At 40.9% G+C, this 20622-nt stretch overlaps 1 pseudogene; it reads left to right on the plus strand.

The window, feature by feature from the left end:
- Nucleotides 1-4200: 4200 nt before the first annotated feature.
- LOC123940875 lies at nt 4201-5276 on the plus strand (annotated as a pseudogene).
- Nucleotides 5277-20622: the final 15346 nt, after the last annotated feature.

Raw genomic sequence — 20622 nt, forward strand, 5'->3', positions numbered from 1 at the left:
CCTATTCTTGTTGACTTTGAGGGGGGTTCTCTGCACCTCCTGGATTTTGATGCTTGCTCCCTTTGCCATATTAGGAAAATTCTCTCCAATAATTCTCTCCAATAGACCTTCTGCTCCCCTCTCTCTTTCTTCTTCTGGAATCCCAATTATTCTAATATTGTTTTGTCTTATGGTGTCACTTATCTCTCGAATTCTCCCCTTGTGGTCCAGTTGCTGTTTGTCCCTCTTTTGCTCAGCTTCTTTATTCTCTGTCATTTGGTCTTCTATATCACTAATTCTTTCTTCTGCCTCATTTATCCTAGCAGTGAGAGCCTCTATTTTTGATTGCACCTCATTAATAGCTTTTTTGCTTTCAACTTGGTTAGATTTTAGTTCTTTAATTTCTCCAGAAAGGGCTTTTATATCTCCAGAGAGGGTTTCTCTAATTTCTTCCATGCCTTTTTTGAGCCTGGCTAGAACCTTCAGAATTGTCATTCTGAACTCTTGATCTGACATATTACCAATGTCTGTATTGATTAGGTCCCTAGTCTTCGGTACTGTCTCTTGTTCTTTTGTTTGTGGTGATTTTTTCCGCCTTGTCATTTTGTCCAGATAAGAGGATACGAAGGATCAAATAAAATACTAAAAGTGTGGCAAAGACCCCAGAAAAATGTGCTGTAACCAAATCGGAAGAGACCCCAAATTGTGGGGGGGAGAAAGGGGATAAAAAGAGGTTCAGAAAAAAATTTTAAAAATAAAACAAATAAGGAAAAAATATAAAAAGGAAAGAAAAAATTATATTTTAGAAACTAGTAAAAAATGTTAAAAAAGAAAAGGGTAAAAATTTTAAAAAATTTAGCAGAAGAAGAAAAAAGAAAGAAAAAAATTGAAAAAAAAAATTGAATTAACCGCAAGACTAAAGAATCATGGGGAGAAAGCCATGAGTTCCGTGCTTTGCTCTCTCCTCCTCTGGAATTCCACTGCTGTCCCAGGTATTGAACCTGCTTGATAGATGAACTTCGTCCTGGCTGGATATTTTGTTGATCTTCTGGGGGAGGGGCCTGTTGTAGTGACTCTCAAGTGTCTTTGCCACAGGCGGAATTGCGCCGACCTTACCAGGGTTTGGGCTAAGTAATCCGCTCGGGTTCGCTTTTGGGAGCTTCTGTTCCCTGAATGCTTTCCATAGAGTTCCGGAGGACGGGAATGAAAATGGCGGTCTCCCAGTCTCTGGCCTGGAGGAGCCGAGAGCCCGGTGCCCCACTCCTCAGTACACCCCCAGAGGACAGCACCCAATCACTCCCGTATCCCCAGCCTCCGGCCGCGCTCCGAGCTCACCCAGCCTGCGACAGGTTCAAAGTAACCCCGAGGTGAAAGTTCCGTCCTCAGCTCTGTCTCTGTAGCCATCTTCTCCGTTCTAATACCTGCGAGCTCTGCGACACTCCGACACCCCCGATTCTTCTGTGACCCTGCGGGACCTGGGGCCATGTTGACCTTGCGTGGGCTTCACCCCGGTTTAGCCTCTGGAGCAATGTCCCTCAGTGGAACAGAATTTTAAAAGTCCTGATTTGGGGTGCCTGGGTTGCTCAGTGGGTTAAAGCCTCTGCCTTCGGCTCAGGTCATGATCCCAGAGTCCTGGGATCGAGCCCCACATTGGGCTCTCTGCTCCGCAGGGAGCCCACTTCCTCCTCTCTCTCTGCCTGCCTTTCTGCCTAGTGTGATTTCTCTCTGTCAAATAAATAAAATAAAAAAAAATAAAAGTCCTGATTTTGTGCTTCGTTGTTCCGCCGCTTGCTGGGAGCTGGCCCCTCCCCCCGTGGTCTATCTTCTCGTCGTTTTGGATTCACTTCTCCGCCAGTCCTACCTTTCAGAAAGTGGTTAATTTTCTGTTTCTAGAATTGCTGTTCTTCTTCTCTTCGATCTCCCGTTGGATTTGTAGGTGTTTTCAATGTTTAGATAAGCTATCGAGGTGATCTCTGGCTATCTGATGTAGTCTCAGCCTGCTACTTCTCCGCCATCTTGACTCCTCCCCCCTGTCCTCTTCTCTTAAATATGGATTGGTACATGTCTACTCCTATAAGTGAGTTGGTTTGGGTTTCTCTTGGGAAGAGTATGTAAGTTTCTCTGATCACTGGCTGTTTGAATGCCTGGGCAAACACCAGTTTTATTCTTCATATTTGTGGTTTAAAAGCTCCTTGCACTTAGGAATGCATTTTTCCTCATAAATAAGGTTTCATTTCTAAAAAGTTAAGTCACAATTTTCATGTGCCATTGGGTAATGCCATTAAACTGGTCAATATAATAAATCTAGGATATTCAACTCAAAGCTTTTAAAATTGATTATTGAAGAAAATAGGCTCAAAGTAGGCTTTCCAAATTGAGATGTGAATCATAGGGTCCTATATTAATATGTTCATTTAAACTGAAAAATGAAATTCATTATATGGATGGACTGGAACTCGGATTTGATGATGAGTTTGATGTTAGGAGTGGCTTTATCATCAGGTTATATGAAAATAGTTTACCTGCTGCTACAAGCTTTGTTATCAAGTAGAAGCATCCCAATGCTCATAGCAACAATGTCCACAAGAGCCAAACTGTGGAAGAAGCTGTGATGCTCTTCCACAAATGAACGGATAAAGAAGATGTGGTTCCTATATACAATGGAATATTGCTCAGCTCTCAGAAAGGATGAATACTTATCATTTGCAATGACATGGATGGAACTGGAGAGGATTATACTAAGTGAAATAAGTCAAGCAGAGAAGGACAATTATCATATACTTTCACTCATATATGGAACATAAGGAATAGCATGGATGACTGCAGGGGAATGGAGGGAAAACTGAAGGGGGAAGAAATCAGAGAGGGAGACAAACCATAAGAGACTCTGGATTCTGGGACCCAAACTGAGGTTACAAAAGGGAGGGGGATAGGGAGATGGGTAACAGGGTGATGGGTATTTTTTTTTTTTTATTTGACAGAGAGAGATCACAAGTAGGCAGAGAGGCAGGCAGAGAGAGAGAGGGAAGCAGGCTCCTCACTGAGCAGAGAGCCCGATGCGGGACTCGATCCCAGGACCCCGAGATCATGACCTGAGCCGAAGGCAGAAGCTTAACCCACTGAGCCACCCAGGTGTCCCCCAGGGTGATGGGTATTAAAGAGGGCATGTTATATGTCAAATGATCACTGGCTGTTAAATGGAGTTAATGAATTATTGAACACTACATCAAAAACTAATAATTTGGGGCACCTGGGTGGCTCAGTGGGTTAAGCCTCTGCCTTTGGCTCAGGTCATGATCCCAGGGTCCTGGGATCGAGCCCCACATTGGGCTCTCTGCTCAGTGGGGAGCCTGCTTCCCCCTCTCTCTCTGCCTGCCTCTCTGCCTACTTGTGATCTCTGTCAAATAAGTAAATAAATACAATCTTAAAAAAAAACTAATAATGTACTATATGTTGGCTAATTGAACATAATAAAAAATAAGGCTGTTACCCCCCCCCAAATAAATAAATAGTAAAAGCATCCCCTCATGAAATATTGCCTTGGCACAGCTGAGTTAAAATTAGCTACACTGTATTTCCCATCCTTTTTTGAGTATATTGTGTTAAACAAGGTGACCATAAATGAGAGTATCAGAAATAACCAGATATAATTAACAGTCACTTGACAGGTCCTGATAAAGTTCTTTAAATGTACATCCTAAAAACTGAAAAAGTGAATAAACAGAATGACTGTGTAATAAAATATTTTGCAAAAAGCATAGTTTCCTGTTCTTTGCTTTCAGCAAAATTGAAAGAAGACCAAAATTAAGTTGTCAGCATGTAGATCATTAAAATTAGTTTTTGATGGCGGATCACCATTTTATTTTTGGTATATAACGAAGAGTTCCAAGAACTCAGTACATCGTTATGAAAATCTCTTCATAGCTATAGTTGTGTAAACAAAATTTCTCAATGCTCTTATCTCTAAAAATGAAAATTTTTTATGCAATTAATGCAGAATCTTGCTTCTTTTGTGTTTATAATATTTATTCACAGATATAGGACATATGTTTAAAAATTTCATATCATTAAGAGATGTGTTTTCCATAAAAAATTATTTATGTTTAACAGTTATTTTTCAGATATTATATTTTTGTGTTTTGATACCTGTTTGCAAGAATTATAATGATAATTCAATCAGGAGAAAACGTTTAAATCTTAGATGATCAATTAGATTTAGACCAAGAGCTGGCACCTAGGAGCAGAGCACTTTACTCCTCCCTCAGAATGGATGGGGGCCAGGAATTGGATTCTTATGCCCAAGTAAAGCAGGGTTTCATCCAGCACTTCTCCCAGATTGTCAAGGTACTGATTGAGAATGGAATTGCCTGGCTTGAGGAGGTCTTGGGATACAATGCTATCCAAGGCAAGTACCAGTGGGGTTTGACAGTGCTGATACATTTTCAGGAGCTGGTGGAGTCAGGGTAGCAGGATGCTATAGTCTCCAGCAGGCCCTGACTGTGGGCTGCTGTGTGGAAATGCTCCAGGCTTTCTTCCTGGTGTCAGATGACATCATGGATTCATCTCTCACTGGACGGGGCATACCAGGATCTGCTGGTATCAGAAGCCTGGCATAGGTTTAGATGCCATCACTGAAGTTTTGTTTCTGGCAGCATGTATCTACCACCTGCTGGACCTCTACTGCCAGGAGCAGCCTTAATATCTGAAACTGATTGAGCTTTTCCTACAGAGATCCTATAAGACTGAGATCAGATGGACTCTGGACCTCATCACAGCCTCCCAGGATAATGTGGATCTTGGCAGAATCACTGAAAAGAGGTATAAATGTATTGTCAAGTACAAGACTGCATTCTATTCATTCTGTGTTCCTGTGGCTGCTGCTATGGATATGGCGGGCATAGATGGGGAGAAAAGCATGCCAATGCCAGAAGAATCCTGCTGGAGATAGGGGAGTTCTTTCAGATTCAGGATGATTACCATGATCTCTCTGGGGACCCTAGTGTGACAGATAAAATTGACACAGACATCCAGGACAAAAAATGTAGTTGGCTGGTGGTTCAGTGTCTGCAGCAGGCCTCTCTGGAACAGTGCAAGATCCTTCAGGAGAGTTATGGGCAGAAGGAGGCCAAGAAGGTGGCCCTGGGTGAAGACGCTGTATAAGGAGCTGAACCTGCCAGCTGTGTTCATGCAGTATGAGCTAGACAGCTGGAGCCACCTTATGGGCCTCATCGAGCCATGCCTCTGCCCCAAGCCATGTTCCTGGGCTAGCACACAAGGTCTACAAGAAGAAAAAGTGACCTAAAGACAGAGGAAGGGGGGCTCTCAATAAATTGTCTAACCTTCGAAAACAACAACAACAACAAGACGATCAGTTGGATTTATGTTCTCAATTCTTCACTCATCACCCTTGCAGCAAAGGGAGTACATTTCCCCACTCCTTTGGTGTTGGAATTGACCATGTGACTTCATTTAAGCAATGGAATCTTAGCAAGTGGGATGCAAGTAAATATTTTATTTTTTTATTTTTTTATTTTTTTAAGATTTTATTTATTTCTTTGACAGAGAGAGAGATCACAAGCAGGCAGAGAGGCAGGCAGAGAGAGAGGAGGAAGCAGGCTCCCTGCTGAGCAGTGAGCCCGATGCGGGGCTCGATCCCAGGACCCTGAGATCATGACCTGAGCCGAAGGCAGCGGCTTAATCCACTGAGCCACCCAGGCGCCCCCAAGTAAATATTTTAAATGTGTTTGTGTGATTTGTCTCACCTCTTGGGCTTATGCCATCGACCTGGATCAGAAAATGCTTAGGTTCAATGTTTTTTAAGTTTCTCTTAGGGTTTATATTACAGTTGTATATATATATACTGTATATATATATATATATATATATATTTTTTTTTTTTTTTAAGTTTCTCTTAACTTATGTGTTATATGTGTGTATATAACTGTATATATATACATATATACTGTATATATATGTATATATATACTGTATATATACAGTATATACATACTGTATATATATGTATATATGTATATATATGTATATATACTGTATATATATACTGTATATATACATATATACATATATATATGTATACACACACATATATATACAGTATATACATATATATGTATATATGTATATACTGTATATATATACAGTATATATATACACAACTGTAATATAAACTGTATTATATATCTTACAGCTCCTTTGGTAAAAAGACCTTTAAAGACAGTAAAATCCCAATTGCAAGCATTGTTATACACATGAAGGTTGGCATCTGATCTGCTTTCTGGGTTTGCTTAGTGATGTTTCACCCAAGCTGTAGTTTCCTTGCTAAATAGAGATGCTATTCATTGGTAAAATAGAGATGTATGTAAAACCCCAGTTATCTAGATCTTTGACCTATGATCTACTAACAGTAATACAAAGGCAAAATTTGAAAATGAAATCTGGCAACAATATAGAGGAATGTCTTAATTCGCCTATGAAAGAAGACATTGAGACTCTTCTGCAACTGCAAAGTAGGTTCAATCTTAGCAATTTCCCCATTTTGGGTATTATATGAAATTAGTTTCATTTAGGAAACTCCTGAAGACCGAAGCTCTGAAAGTGGAGGTTTGCGATCTCTGGGGCCCTAGTGTGAGTAAAGACTACAGCCTACTTAATGTCCAAGAGAAACATGGCTCCACTTCCTGGAATATTTTACTTACATACCATATTAAGTTGGGAATTCTTGTGGAACAGGATGTAAAGTATAGAATAAACTTTAAAAGATATCATCCAAGACTTCTAGGAAGTTTTGAAATTATAATAGGATCTAGCAGCCCTACCTCCAGGACTTGTGTACACATAGTCCATCCTTTTCTGCTGGTAGGGATTCTTTAGTGCAATGCTGGAGAAACCTACTTTAAGGGCTTCACCTGCTTAAGATGGTCCTTGTTGCAGTGGGGAGAAAAGGAATTGCAGACATCACTAATGCCTATAATGCATGTTGCTCAGACACAGCCCTTGACATCCGGTCATGTTGCTGGCCTTTTTCTTGAGGCCATCCTACTTATGGGGTTTCAGAGCAGTTTGTGGAAGTTCTGGAGGGTTTTCTTCTTGGCTGACATTCAAAGGGGAAATTTTCTTTTTGCTTGGATTACAAGGAGGTCGATATCTCATTAACAGCGATGACAGATTGTAGGGACTCTAAGACAGCCTCATAGCAAATGTGAAACACCCAATATGTTTATGAAATCATTTAATCCATAATCATAGTGTATAATGAAAGGCGCTGGTGCTTTGGCATTGGCATTTACAAGGCTGACACCATGATATGTTTCTGTGAATTACAGATTCAGCGAACTGTGTAATTTATGAGTCATGAGAAAAAAGGATCCATCTGGGCAGTTCTCAAAGCTTGTTGAGGCAAGGTGACATCTTTAATCAACATGATTATAAAAATCACATTATTGAGTTATTTACCTGTTCTGAGCAATGCCACATTCCTCTGGTCCCTACTGTTTTCTGAGGGATTGGGGAATCAGAGAGGATAACATTCTTTTCAATTTTGTTGCAGAGATGCTATAGATGTGGTGTAATTATTGTCTTTTGCAATTCAGAGGCAACAGAGTTTGACTTGGAGGTCAATGCTTGTATTGACCTTGAAAAATTACTTGGGTTACCTTTCATCAAAGAGCTCAAGAGCCATAATTTGGCCCTAAATGAAACTGTAGAAAGAGCATCTTAGAGGTTTCTATGGACTCTGGGCCTTCTCATCATTTTCCATAATGGAATGCAACCCTTCTCTGAACTCTGGCCATGCTGATCTCTATTTCCATGGGTCATTACTGTGCTCACAGCTCTTTATTTCTTTATGACCACCTTAGAAATGTCCCATATGTCGGCCTCTACAATTGCGTTTCTGTGTTGCCTTTGGGACTGCAGGTCAAATTTAATATATATTCAACAAATCCATATTTTCCATTATCTGTGGTGTATTTATCTGGAAGGTGCTGATAATAAGATTAACTTTTATGGTGGTCATGAGAATGAAATGGTCAGCAAGTGTGAAGCACCAGCATACTGGTGCTCAGTTGATGTCAGTTGGAGTTCCTTTCCCACACCAGTATACATATTCAGTAGGTACTGCTAGGATGTGGAAAGGATGCTGGGGTGTAGTGACATGCTCTTTCAGTTTTTATGGGTATAGATGATGCTCAGAACTTGTAGGACGAGCATCAGAAGAACCAGACAAGTATTGGTTGCATATCATTGTAGCATCATATACATTTTCTCTTGCTAGTCCATATTCTTTAAAACCCACAATTTGAGGAAAAAAAGTATAATTTCATCTGTTAAGTTTCAGCTTCTCTTATGGCCCTCAAGTGCATGGCTCTCTGCTGAAGCATTTTATCCATACTATTCTTCTGGATTTTTGTATTAGAGCTAGATTTAGTATAAAGCACTAAAAGTGCTTTCTGTGAGTTCACGGTGGTAGTGGCTTGGTCTTGGAATCCAGTTTTAGGTTTCCCTACGTATGTCTCCTCCCTACTTTTGTTTCTTATTATATTGGGATGTTTGGGTGATTTGGTCTATGGTCAGATGTGGCCAAGGGACCTGAAGATCACACCTTACAAACTTTAATCCAATCTTGGCTTTCACAGGTACACTTCTTTCTGGCATACAATAATTGCTTCTTACTCATGACCTAGTTGTGGGGTTTATAAAAATAGAAATATAGAAATAGTAGGTCAATTTTTGCTTTTTAGAAAGAGCCACCATCCCTGTTATCATCAGAGAAATAATTAATGGTACAGACACAGATATGATGATAAGAATGTTCATTGCAACTGTGTTTATAAGAGGAAGAAAAAAATTGTAATTATCCATAATTGTTATTGAGATATCAATTTCTTTGTAACCTTCTCCCAAAAAATTCCACTGCAAATTTCAGTCCAGAAGAAAACATTCTAAAGCCACTTCAGTCCTGCAACTCTTCTCAAGCACGGCATCTAGAATGGTTTCAAGAAAATGGTCAGTGGCAGGGCTGGAGGGGAAAGGGCCATATCTATAAAATACAAAATGAATCCCCATCAACAGGAACCACCTTAAACAATGGGAATCAGTCATAAAGCCTTGTCCCTCCAATGTTCTCAGCACTGAGAAGAGTGAATGCCTGCACCTGGGGGGCAATGGGATGGTGTGAGGAAGTGTGAGTCATCTGGAATCATACTGATATTTTCCACCCAAATTTCAAAATCTCCTAAAAGTCTTGAAGTTTTATCTTTAAGAGTTAATATGCATTCTCTTTTGTACTCCACGTAATTCATACATTATTTAAATATTTAACAAGTTTGAAGTTACTGTTGTTAAAGTGAAATTGATGCACCAAGAAGCCGTGCCAGACCCATGGCCTTCTGGCAAGGGTCGGCTACTCTAATTTAAGACCTGCAGGCAGGCGAAATTTCTCTTTTATTAGACATATTCTCTGATACCCTATCTTAGGAAAGGCTGATATGATGGTCCCCCAGGCAGTGGTAACTCTTGGTGAAGTAGTAATGCCAGCTGTGGAGCACGTCAGGAGCAAAGGGACGTGATGAAGAGGGCAGAAGGTGAGGATGCTCTCAGGAGAAGCATGGAGATAACCTGGCAAAGAGAAGGGGCCTGGGTCCTTGTGAGGACCAGCCTATTCAGCTCTGTCTCACAAGAACATGGCCACTCTCCTTGTAGCCGAGTATGAATACAGGAAGAGCCTGTGATTCTGGGGAATGAAGTGGGTGCAGCACAGATCAAATGTGAGGACCAGTCAGTTGTACTGGCTGTAGTCACAGTGGAATGAGGAATGAGGGGTCACAATGGAATGAGGAGAAGTGAGACCCAGGCTAAGTACTGGACTGTTCTTTCCCATCAAGGAGATGGGAAAGTAGGGCTTCGTCTGCAAGTCACGTGGGGCCAGAGCAGAATTTCCATCTTGGTTGCAGGCCCCTAGAAGGGATAGTACTCAAGAGACACTTGCATGTCTCTTGGTAGGCTGGCTTTTGGTGGGAGAGGGATTGCATTCAGGCTTTACCTAAAATCAGGGGTTGAAAAAGATGGCCTCCCAACTGCACTGCAGCCCCTGGACTTCTCTGGTTTTAGAAGGAGACATCAAGGGTGGTACTGGAACTGAGTCTGTGGACTGATATGTGTGCACGGGTGGAGGGCCAGCAACCAGGGGAAGAAGAGGAGAGGAGAACACAGATAAAAGGTAAGAACACAGTCTCAAAGGCAGAGGAGTCTGAGAGTAATCACTAGCCAAGGAGCGGTAAGAGAGGGTACTCAGAAATGATTGTGTCTCTGGTGGTACGTGCCATTAAAGGAAAGCAAGAGGTTGGCTTTCAGTATAATTTCAGCTTGGGGATAATGAGACATCATTTGGTAAAAAACAAATATGTTCAGGCATAGATTTACTGTGAGTGAGTCACACAGATGATCAGCTTGAGGTTGAAAAGAGGTTTGGGATTTTTCAGAGCTTCATAATTCATTAGAATGGCCTGGTCTTCCAAGCAGATAGACAATTCCTTTTTTAACTTTTTTTTTATGAGAAGAGAAATATGGGTTTGTTTTTGTACAGGAGGCCTGGTTCCCTTCTTTCATTGTCATTATTTTAAATATGAAACATAGTTGGACAAGTAATGGTGAGAAAACATGGGGTGCATGAGATAGGTAGGCAGAGGCTGAGGAATTTATGACTTTATGAAATTCCTTTGAAGTCCCATAACTGCATCTAGTATTTTACATAATAAAATGGACTTATAAGTAACTCTTTCTGATATAAAATAAGTATTCAAGAATTATATGTAATACTATGAGAAACGTGCTATCGATATTCTGCACCTAAAAATCCTTTAAAAATTCATTTGGTTCAAAATGGGATATTTTTGATACAAACATGAAGAATACATTTGGATGTAACTAGGCTGCTTGATGCTCACTGCGAATGTCCAAATGAATAATTCTTTTAAAAAAAAATTCTCATTTTCCATTCATTGGAAAATAACAACTAATTCCATGTTGAACACTATAATCTTTATGGGACCTACCGAGCACCCTGTCCTCTGCAAGAGATGCCTGCAAGCTACATGGACTCTATCTCAACTTTTTCATGGTGGCTTAAGTTTGGAGAATAGCAAGCATACTTCCTGAAGAAAATCCATATTGTAGATTTTCCCGTGTTTGCTTTCTGTAGGAAGACGGTAAAATAATTCACTGTATTCTGAGGTTGTGGTGGGAGGAGTCATCATCATCACGTCATTATTATCACCATCATCACCATCACCATCACCATCACCATCATATCACCGTCGCCATCATCATCACCACCATAATTTTGAAGACATGACATATTTATTTAGTCATATATTTATATATTGATGTAGTACTGTGTTAGGTATTGGACACAGAATCAGCTTTAAATCGTTGCTGACTATTCATCTTCCTATCATTGTAGGGAAGATGCGGGTGTCAGGCAAGTCTGTAAGTACACCAAGCAGAACATGGTTGGTGCAAGGTATGTGCCTTGAACCAGCTCAAATGAGTTCTAAACATAAGTTGCTGTTATAAACAAACAAACAAATAAATAAAAATTATAGTAGCAAAGCTATACAGAAGACCCTGGGGGTTCCAAGCTAAATAGGAAAGATTATAGCTTCATGATGTTATCTATGGGAAACCCAAATCTTGAAGCTTGAGCTAGGTAGCTGATTAATATCAGATTTTAGAAACTCAAGGAAGAATTCTGCCTGAGATTGCCATTATGTCAACATCTTGCTGTATCTGTGCTCAAAGGAAAGCAATATTTTAATAAATCAAGAACATTTTGCACACTCCAATCTTCATTTGACCTGCTCTGTTATAAACTGTGACCTGATTTCAAAAGTACAGCTGATTAATCATGATAGCTATCTCTAAAGGATGGTATGAACCAGACCACCACACCAGGAGGGAGTCTGAGCTGGAATTGACATTTGGCTCAATCATTTGCTGGGTAACTGCCAAGTTAACCTCTCTGAGCATCAGTTTCTTAATGGAAGGCCTGTTTGGTTTATAAAGTTTATTATGTGGATCAACTGAGTTAATAAAGGTAAATACATTCCGAAAACTGTCAAGTAGTATCCACACACTACTGATTATGTAAGTAGTATTATATACTACTGATTATGTCTATCTATTTTTATAGTTTTACTGATATTTTAATGTCCCTCATTATTCTAATTTTAAAAGTAATCTTGAATATTATCCAGATTAATTTGGAATTATTCTGTAAGTTTTTCCAAAGTATTTGGTTGCTACTTTCATTTTTATACTAATTTCATTTATATACTAATTTGGAAAGGATTGGTGTCTTGACCATGTAGATACTTTAATTTGATAGTGATATATTGAATATTTTAATAGTTTTCTTTTACATTCCATGCTGAAATTTTACTATTTATTTATTTTGCTTCTCAGATTAATAATCTTTATCTTTTAATTAGAAATCTAACATATTTATATTTGATATAAGAACAGATACATCTGGGTTTAAATATATCATTTTATTTTGGGCTTTTATTTGTTAAATTCTGTAACCCTTTTTTCTACTTTCTTTTTTGTCTAAATACTTTTAAAAATCCACTTTCCTTTATTTGTAAGTTTACATAGTATTTACATTCTTTTAGCGGTTACTCTAGAAATGACTCTAGGAACCATTACCTTATCACAATCCAAACAACATCTTACTTTCACTCCAGAAAAGACAATGACCTGAGGACACTTATATTCTGTTCACTTACAGAACTTAAAATAAATACTGAATAGTTTTTATGTCACCTCTTACATTTTCTCAACCCTCTCTCCTGTCTGCACGAACCTGTCCAGAACTCATGCATCCATAGCCCAGGAATGTGAGGAGATTAATGACCAAATGGGGACAGAAGCTGATGAATAAGTATGCCTCTCTTTTGCCCTTCCTGTGGACAATTGTGGGTAGTTTCTCAATAGTCCCTGGTGAGACAGTCCTAGCTGTCCACAGAAGTGAATGGTTCATTAATGAACACTTTTATTGGCTTTCACTCCTCTCCTGCAATTATTACTGAACAAATTGCATATATATATGTGTGTGTGTGCATACACACACACACATACATATTTATTTATTTATTTATTTATTTATTTTATTTATTTTTGGTCTCACAATCTGCTTTATGGAGGGGAGGGGTCCACCACAGGCTAAGACATTGTATATTTTAGTTATGTGTCTATGTATATTTTAGTTATGTATCTTAACCTCATGTATTTACCTCTTTCTTTGCTCTTCATTCCTTTTTGCACACCTAACATTCCATGTGAAATAATTTACTTTCTGCTTGAAGTATCTTATTTTTTTTTAAAGATTTTATTTATTTATTTGACAGACAGAGATCACAATAGACAGAGAGGCAGGCAGAGAGAGAGAGAGAGAGAGAGGGAAGCAGGCTCCCTGCCGAGCAGAGAGCCCGATGCGGGACTCGATCCCAGGACCCTGAGATCATGACCTGAGCCGAAGGCAGCGGCTTAACCCACTGAGCCACCCAGGTGCCCCGAAGTATCTTATTTATACCTGGTGGGTATACCTGGGACTTCTGGAAATACAGTCCTTAAGCTTTGTCTGAAAATATCTTTATTTTGCCTTTTTTTCTTAGAGAAATAACTTGTTTTTCTAGGTATTAAATTTTAGGCTGATAGTTATTTTCTCTAAACGTAATGAGAACGTCATTCCACTTCTGCTTTCTATTGTTGCTGTTAAGAAGTCACCTGCAATATTGGGTATTTACCCCAAAGATACAGATGTAGTGAAAAGAAGGGCCATCTGTACCCCAATGTTTATAGCAGCAATGGCCACGGTCGCCAAACTGTGGAAAGAACCAAGATGCCCTTCAACAGACGAATGGATAAGGAAGATGTGGTCCATATACACGATGGAGTATTATGCCTCCATCAGAAAGGATGAATACCCAACTTTTGTAGCAACATGGACGGGACTGGAAGAGATTATGCTGAGTGAAATAAGTCAAGCAGAGAGAGTCAAGTATCATATAGTTTCACTTATTTGTGGAGCATGACAAATAACATGGAGGACTTGGGGAGATGGAGAGGAGAAGGGAGTTGAGGAAAATTGGAAGGGGAGGTGAATCATGAGAGACTATGGACTCTGAAAAACAACCTGAGGGTTTTGAAGGGGGGGTTGGGAGGTTAGGGAACCAGGTGGTGGGTAATAGGGAGGGCACATATTGCATGGAGCACTGAGTGTGGTGCAAAAACAATGAATACTGTTACGCTGAAAAAAAAAAAAAGAACAAGTCACCTGCCACTGACTGTCATCTGTTATTTTTTCCCTTCCTCTGGTTACGTTGTAATTTTTTTGGTCTCTTTTTCTGCAGTGTTGCTATGAAATGTCCATATATGAATTGTTTTTGTTTTTTAATATTTTATTTATTTGACAGAGCGAAATCACAACTAGGCAGAGAGGCAGGCAGAGAGAGAGGAGGAAGCAGGCTCCGCGTGGAGCAGAGAGTCCGATGCGGGACTGGATCCCAGGACTCTGGGATCGTGACCTGAGCCGAAGGCAGAGGCTTTAACCCACTGAGCCACCCAGGTGCCCCTGAATTGTTTTTTATTAATTCTATTTGATACTTTTTCAGCTTCTTGAATCTGTGAATTGATGTTTTCAGTCAGTTCTAGAATATTCTTAACCATTCCTTTATTGTCTCTGCTCCACTCTTTCTCTCTCTTTTCCTCCTTGGATTCCATGTGAATATATTAGACCCTCTTATTTTGTCTTTTATCTCTTTTTCTCTGTTCGTTTATTTTCCATCTCATTGTCTCTGTGTGTTGTGTTGTGTTTGATATATTCCCCCTATTAACCAAGTTGCTATTCCCTCTTTGGCAAAGTAAAATCTGTCCTTAAATTTTTGGTAATTGATTTTTTTAAAAGATTTTATTTATTTATTTGACAGAGAGAGAGAGATCACAAGTAGGCAGAGAGGCAGAGGGAAGCAGGCTCCCTGCTGAGCAGAGAGCCCGATGCGGGCTCCATCCCAGGACCCTGGGATCATGACCTGAGCTGAAGGCAGAGGCTTAACCCACTGAGCCACCCAGGTGCCCCGGTAATTGAATTTTTTCATTCTTAATTTATATCTGGTTCTCTGAAAATAGGCTATGTCAGTTTTTATAGTTATTAATTATTTTCCAAAACTTTTAAACTTACCTTTTATGTCTTTGGACCAGTAAGCCTATGTTTGATAATTATAATATAGGAAATCTTTGAGAATCTGTGTGTTCTGTTTTTGCTGGTTCTTGGTTATTGTGATTTGTTTCCATGTGTGTCTGGTTTTCTTTGTGTGTTGCATGCCATACCTAAATTATTTTTAGGAATAATTATTTTGTTGTTTTTGTTTGATAATTTCCCTTTCTTTTTTTTTTTTTTAGTATCCAAAATCTATAATTTCCCTTTCTTAAAAAAAAATATTTTGCCCAGAGTTTTAGGGAGGGTTTGTCTGAATCTCTTAGATTTCCATTTAAGAAGTGGAAGCCCCTTTCAAAGTTTTTGATCAGGAGATGACATCATTTTGTGTCAAGTTTAAAACATATCACATTAGCTACTATGTGCATGTTGGAAGCAGGGCAAGATTGGCAGCAGGGAGACCAGTGAGGAGGTCTTGCCGCTGACCAGTGAGAGATGAAGGTGATTTGGACTAGAATGGGTGAGATGGAGAGAAGTAGACAGATTTATTCCTGATATAGAACCATCAGAAATTTACATTAGACTTATAAATAAATAATAATGAATAGGATAGCTTTTAAGGATGACTTCTATAATTTGGCTTTAGCAACTCAGTGGAGATTGTGTCATTACTAAGGAGAGACTGGTCACTTCCTGTTTAGTTTCATATCCTTTCTGCATCCTACCCATTCTATGCTCTATGTTGTGAGACCCCTTATTTCTCAGGCCCTATTGTCAGCTAGATTTTTGTGTGTTCAGCCAATGAAAGCAGTGGCAGAAGACTAATTAGCAAGAGGAAGAATGAGGCCGGGAGTATTTGCTTTCATTCTGCATCAGATAGCCCCAGTTAGGCTGTGTCTCTTCTATGGCCCAGTTTCTGTCAGCCTTCATAGTCCCAAATCTCCCTGGATGGTGCTCCTTCTGGACTCTGATAACACCTCCATCTTTCCTTTCCTTCCAGCCCTTCAGGTGGTGGTGACTTCCTGCCATGGCCAATCTGCAGGTGGTTTCACCATTATCTTTTCCATAGCCTATCTTACCAATTCCTGATGTTAAACCCTCTCTTTTGGAAAGACCGAGAATGATTCTGTTTTCCTGATTGGAATATAGCTGATAAACCTGGGTTAGGACCAGGTTTGTTGGAGGGAGAGGGGAAAATAATTTCCTGACATTTGTGGTATCCTATAGATATCAAAGTGGGGATGTCAAAGAGTGAGTCTTCCTTGACATCGTCCTTGATGGGAGAGGCCATATTATAATACTGAGCATTTCTACACCGACATGTCTAGGAACAACAGGAAGACATATAAGGCCCAACAGGTCTTGAAATCAGACCAACTTAAGTTCATTTCCTGTTTCATCACTGGTATTAGTAAGAGTTAAAGTATAGCAAAAAAAAAAAAAAAAAATCCTCAAATGTCTGCATCTTAACACCATAGAAATGCAATGCAGCTACCCTCCAGCGCCCCTCTCCCCCGCAGGAAAAAAAAAAATGCAGAGATGTCAAGAAGGTGGCTAGACTTAGATCCAGAACTCAGGGGAGAGATGAAGAGGGGCTCCTTTGCATGCAGGTGACTTTCAAAGTTAGGGAGAGATTATGTTATGTAATATATAGAGAGAACACAGAGAAAGAAGAGGAAGGATCCTGGATGGCCCTTGGGAAATTTTGACGTTCAAAATTCAAACGGAGTAAGAGGAATCTGAAAAAGGGAACTCAAAATGGTGAGCCAGGGAGGTAAGAGGAAAGTCAGCAAAGTGTGGAGTTGTTGAAAAGCAGAGGGGAGTATGACAGGAAAGAGAGGAGATGTCAAAAGTCTGCAGGTGGTCTAGTAACATGAGACGAGAACATCGGCTGGGCATGTGGACATGGAGCTCACGGATGGCTGTGGCTGAGAGCAGCTGTTTGGGAGGGCTGTGGGTTGGAGTGAGTTGAAAGAACATGAAAACAGCTCTTTTGCGAATGTTTGCTACAAAAAGACACAGTGTTTCTCAGCCTCTTTCTCATTATTGCCCCTTAAGGAGCCTGTTTAGACATTTTTCTCTAATTGCTCCTGTCCCCTGAAATTTCAAACCAAAGGTACACTATGTATCTGTTTATGTCATATATGTGTGTTGTTCTTGATACATAAAATGAGTACAATATATTTTCACTTCCTGAAAAATCAGTTTTACATGGTATCATTCCTGCTGAGAATACTCCGTCTTAGCCTAGTAATTTCTTAACATCTACAAAGGGGCTCAAATTTTCTATTTATTTATTTTTTTGTGAAGGGCTAGATAGTAAATATTTTAGAGACCATATATGGTGTCTGGCCTCTGTCACATATTCTTCTCTTTGCCTTTTTTTTTTTTAAATAATTCTTTAAAAATAATAATAAGAGGGCGCCTGGGTGGCTCGGTGGGTTAAGCCACTGCCTTCGGCTCAGGTCATGATCTCGGGGTCCTGGGATCGAGTCCCACATAGGGCTCTCTGCTCAGAAGGGAGCCTGCTTCCCTCTCTCTCTCTCTCTGCCTGCCTCTCTATCTACTTGTGATCTGTCTCTGTCAAATAAATGAAAAAAAAATAATAATAAGAAAACACAATTCCTAGCTTGCTGGCTATATGAAAACCGACTGTGGGCCGGGTTTGGCTCACATTCCATAGTTTGCCACCTCCCTGATTTGTAACGATGAAATCAGCCAAATTTCAGAGTTAAAATAAACACGTTTTTGCAGATTTTTTTTTGCATGGCATTTTGAAATATATGATTTAGTTATAGATTTGAAAGCCTACACAGAGTTCACTCATTTATTAGCCAAATCATGATTGACAACTTCTTGTGTGCAAAAGGTATGAGTAATTTTGATATTATGGCAAAACAACCAACTAAATAACTGAGTATTAAAATGAGTCAAGGGGCGACTGGTGGCACAATCAGTTAAGCATCCAACTCTTGATTTCGGCTCAGGTCATGATCTCAGGGTTGTGAGCCCTGGGGTGGGCTATGCACTGGGCATGGAGTCTGCTTGGGATTCTCTCCCTCTCCAGCTTCTCCTCCCCTGCTTTCTTTCCTTCTTTCTTAAAAAAAAAAAAAAAAAAAAAAAAAAAGCCGAAACAGCCAGGGATGTGCTGAACACATGGGCACCACTATGGGTTATAATGGGGGAAGGCTGGAGTGGTGCAAGAGGGACCAGCTTAGGCCTGGGATTAGAGACTTGGGTATGTATCTGCACTGATCTTGATCTAGTTCCATGACCTCAAACAAGTCACTTAACCTTCTGGAGTCTTAGTGTCCTTGACTCACAATGCAGGTGTTAATAAGCCACTGGGAAGATTAACTATAGTAAGACCACAAGGTGCCTGATGTCTCATAGCATCTCTGTAGTGTTAGTTTCCTTTTTCTCTCCTTTGCTCTTAACATGACTGAAGAAGGTCTTATGAGCATTGTGAATTATGTCTAAAAAGCAAATATATAGATCCGTTTCAGAGTTCGAAGACAATGGTGGCAAGCTGTTTCTATCGTGAGGATGCTGTTGGAATCAAGGAGGTGTGTACAGAGCACCTGTGGGAAAAGAACTACCCCGACAGTCTGGTTTGGGACATCCTGGGGTACCTGGGAATGTGCATTTCCCGAGCTTCCAGCTGACTCTGATGCAGGCGGTACCCGGGCGCTGCACTTTGGGGATTACCGCTTTATTATTAAACAGGAAAGGCTGGCTGAGGTTCCAAGATCCCAGAAAAATGTAGTTTCCCACCAGTTTTCCTGAGACTCCAGCCATGAGAGGGGGAAAATTTTAGGGTCTGGGGCAGAGAGGGGCAGTCTTTAACCTAAATGTCAGACTGGACTCTCTGCTGGGGTGAGCAGTTTAAACAGGCTTCAAGAGAAACAAAGTCTAGCTTGATCCAGGCCCTGGTTGACATCCCAGGTGTTCCGTCAGGAGCTGGGGCCTGCAGACAGACGGGATCCTAACATGTTCTGGGTTTTCTACTTGAAGATCCTGGACAGTGGAGGATTCTGGAAAAGGGATCAGAGTCAGGAGAAGGAGGATGGCAAGAACTAAATGGGGTTCCAGGGTCTGGATCACAGTCCAACTTTGTATGTTGGGAAAGGGGTGTTGAGACAACCACTTTTACCATTCATTGGTTGTGTGCTAACTTTACCAGCCCTCATTTTTCAAATCTGTGAAATGGGATCGTAATTCCTCCTTCAGAGTGATGCTGTGAGGATGACATCAGGTATTGAAAGCACCCGCTATGGCACCTAGCACATCATACATTCTCAAGGTATAGGGACGTTTACTACCATCACGGCAAGGTGGAGTTCTTTCAGCTAAACCCTAGAGAGCTGATCAGGAAATCAGACTTGGGCTAATATGCCGATGGCTGGGGAAGGGTCAGCTCCCATGCTGCGTAGGCAACCAGGTTTTATGGCAGCAGAGTAGACCCTGAACATTGATGAGAGGAGTGTGAACCAGCAGTGGTCCTCACTGTCCTGGATAGAAGAGACCCAGAGTCTGTGTGGCTAAGCCTGCAGCATCGGGGGACAGCAAAGCACATGTATAGAGCTGGACTTCAGGGTCCAGACCAGCAGAGGTGGCTTGCCTTACTTGGGACTGGGATTTCCAGAACCATCCATCATTTGGGATTTACTCCTGGAGACTCTGCCCTTTTGGATTGTGGTCAGAGTTGGGAATGTGCATTTACTTTAAAGCATCTCTTCCTCTTGCCTATGACCTCACCTCCCCCTCCGGTTCCCACCCTGAAAAACACTGTCCTGGGGGGTGGCAGACAGTATGTGGAGCGCGGTTCTCAGCTTTTTGTGTTTGCAGCACCCTGGTGGATTTGGGGCAGCACACGGTGAGGGTGCTGGAAGTCAGTCTGCACCAGCAAGCCAGCCACCCCTCCAGCATAACCCCCAACTGTAGACAGTGTCTCAGGCTGCCTTGGAGCACCCACCACCCCCTAGTCCGTGGTCCGCTCCTCAGAATCATGCTTGTTTAAGCTAAATGGTTACTGCCCTGACTACATTCTTGAATACAGGTGGAGGCACAGTCTCATTTTCTTCCTCTGAGTACTGTCTGACTTTCTGCTGGGCCTTCTCCCTGTCTTCCCCAGCATGTGGCGCTTCCTTACGTTGTCCGGCCTGGCTCAGACCGGGCAGCTGGTGGACAGCAATGCATGTCCCCTGCTGTGGGAGGAGTAGGTCTTTCACAGTGATCAACAGTTGGGGGCGCACTTGTGTGGACGCTGTTTTCTGGGGTGTGGGGATTGAGAGCCCTTGACCCAGACAGGTCGGGGAGAGACACGCAGAGCCCTAGAGTGGGAGCTGAAGTGGACAGAGACAGATGAAGCACACTGCTGTGGAATGGCAAAATATTTCCCTAAAAAGCCA

The sequence above is a fragment of the Meles meles genome, chromosome 4 (assembly GCF_922984935.1).
Source record: "Meles meles chromosome 4, mMelMel3.1 paternal haplotype, whole genome shotgun sequence".
In the NCBI taxonomy this organism is placed as follows: Eukaryota; Metazoa; Chordata; class Mammalia; order Carnivora; family Mustelidae; genus Meles; species Meles meles.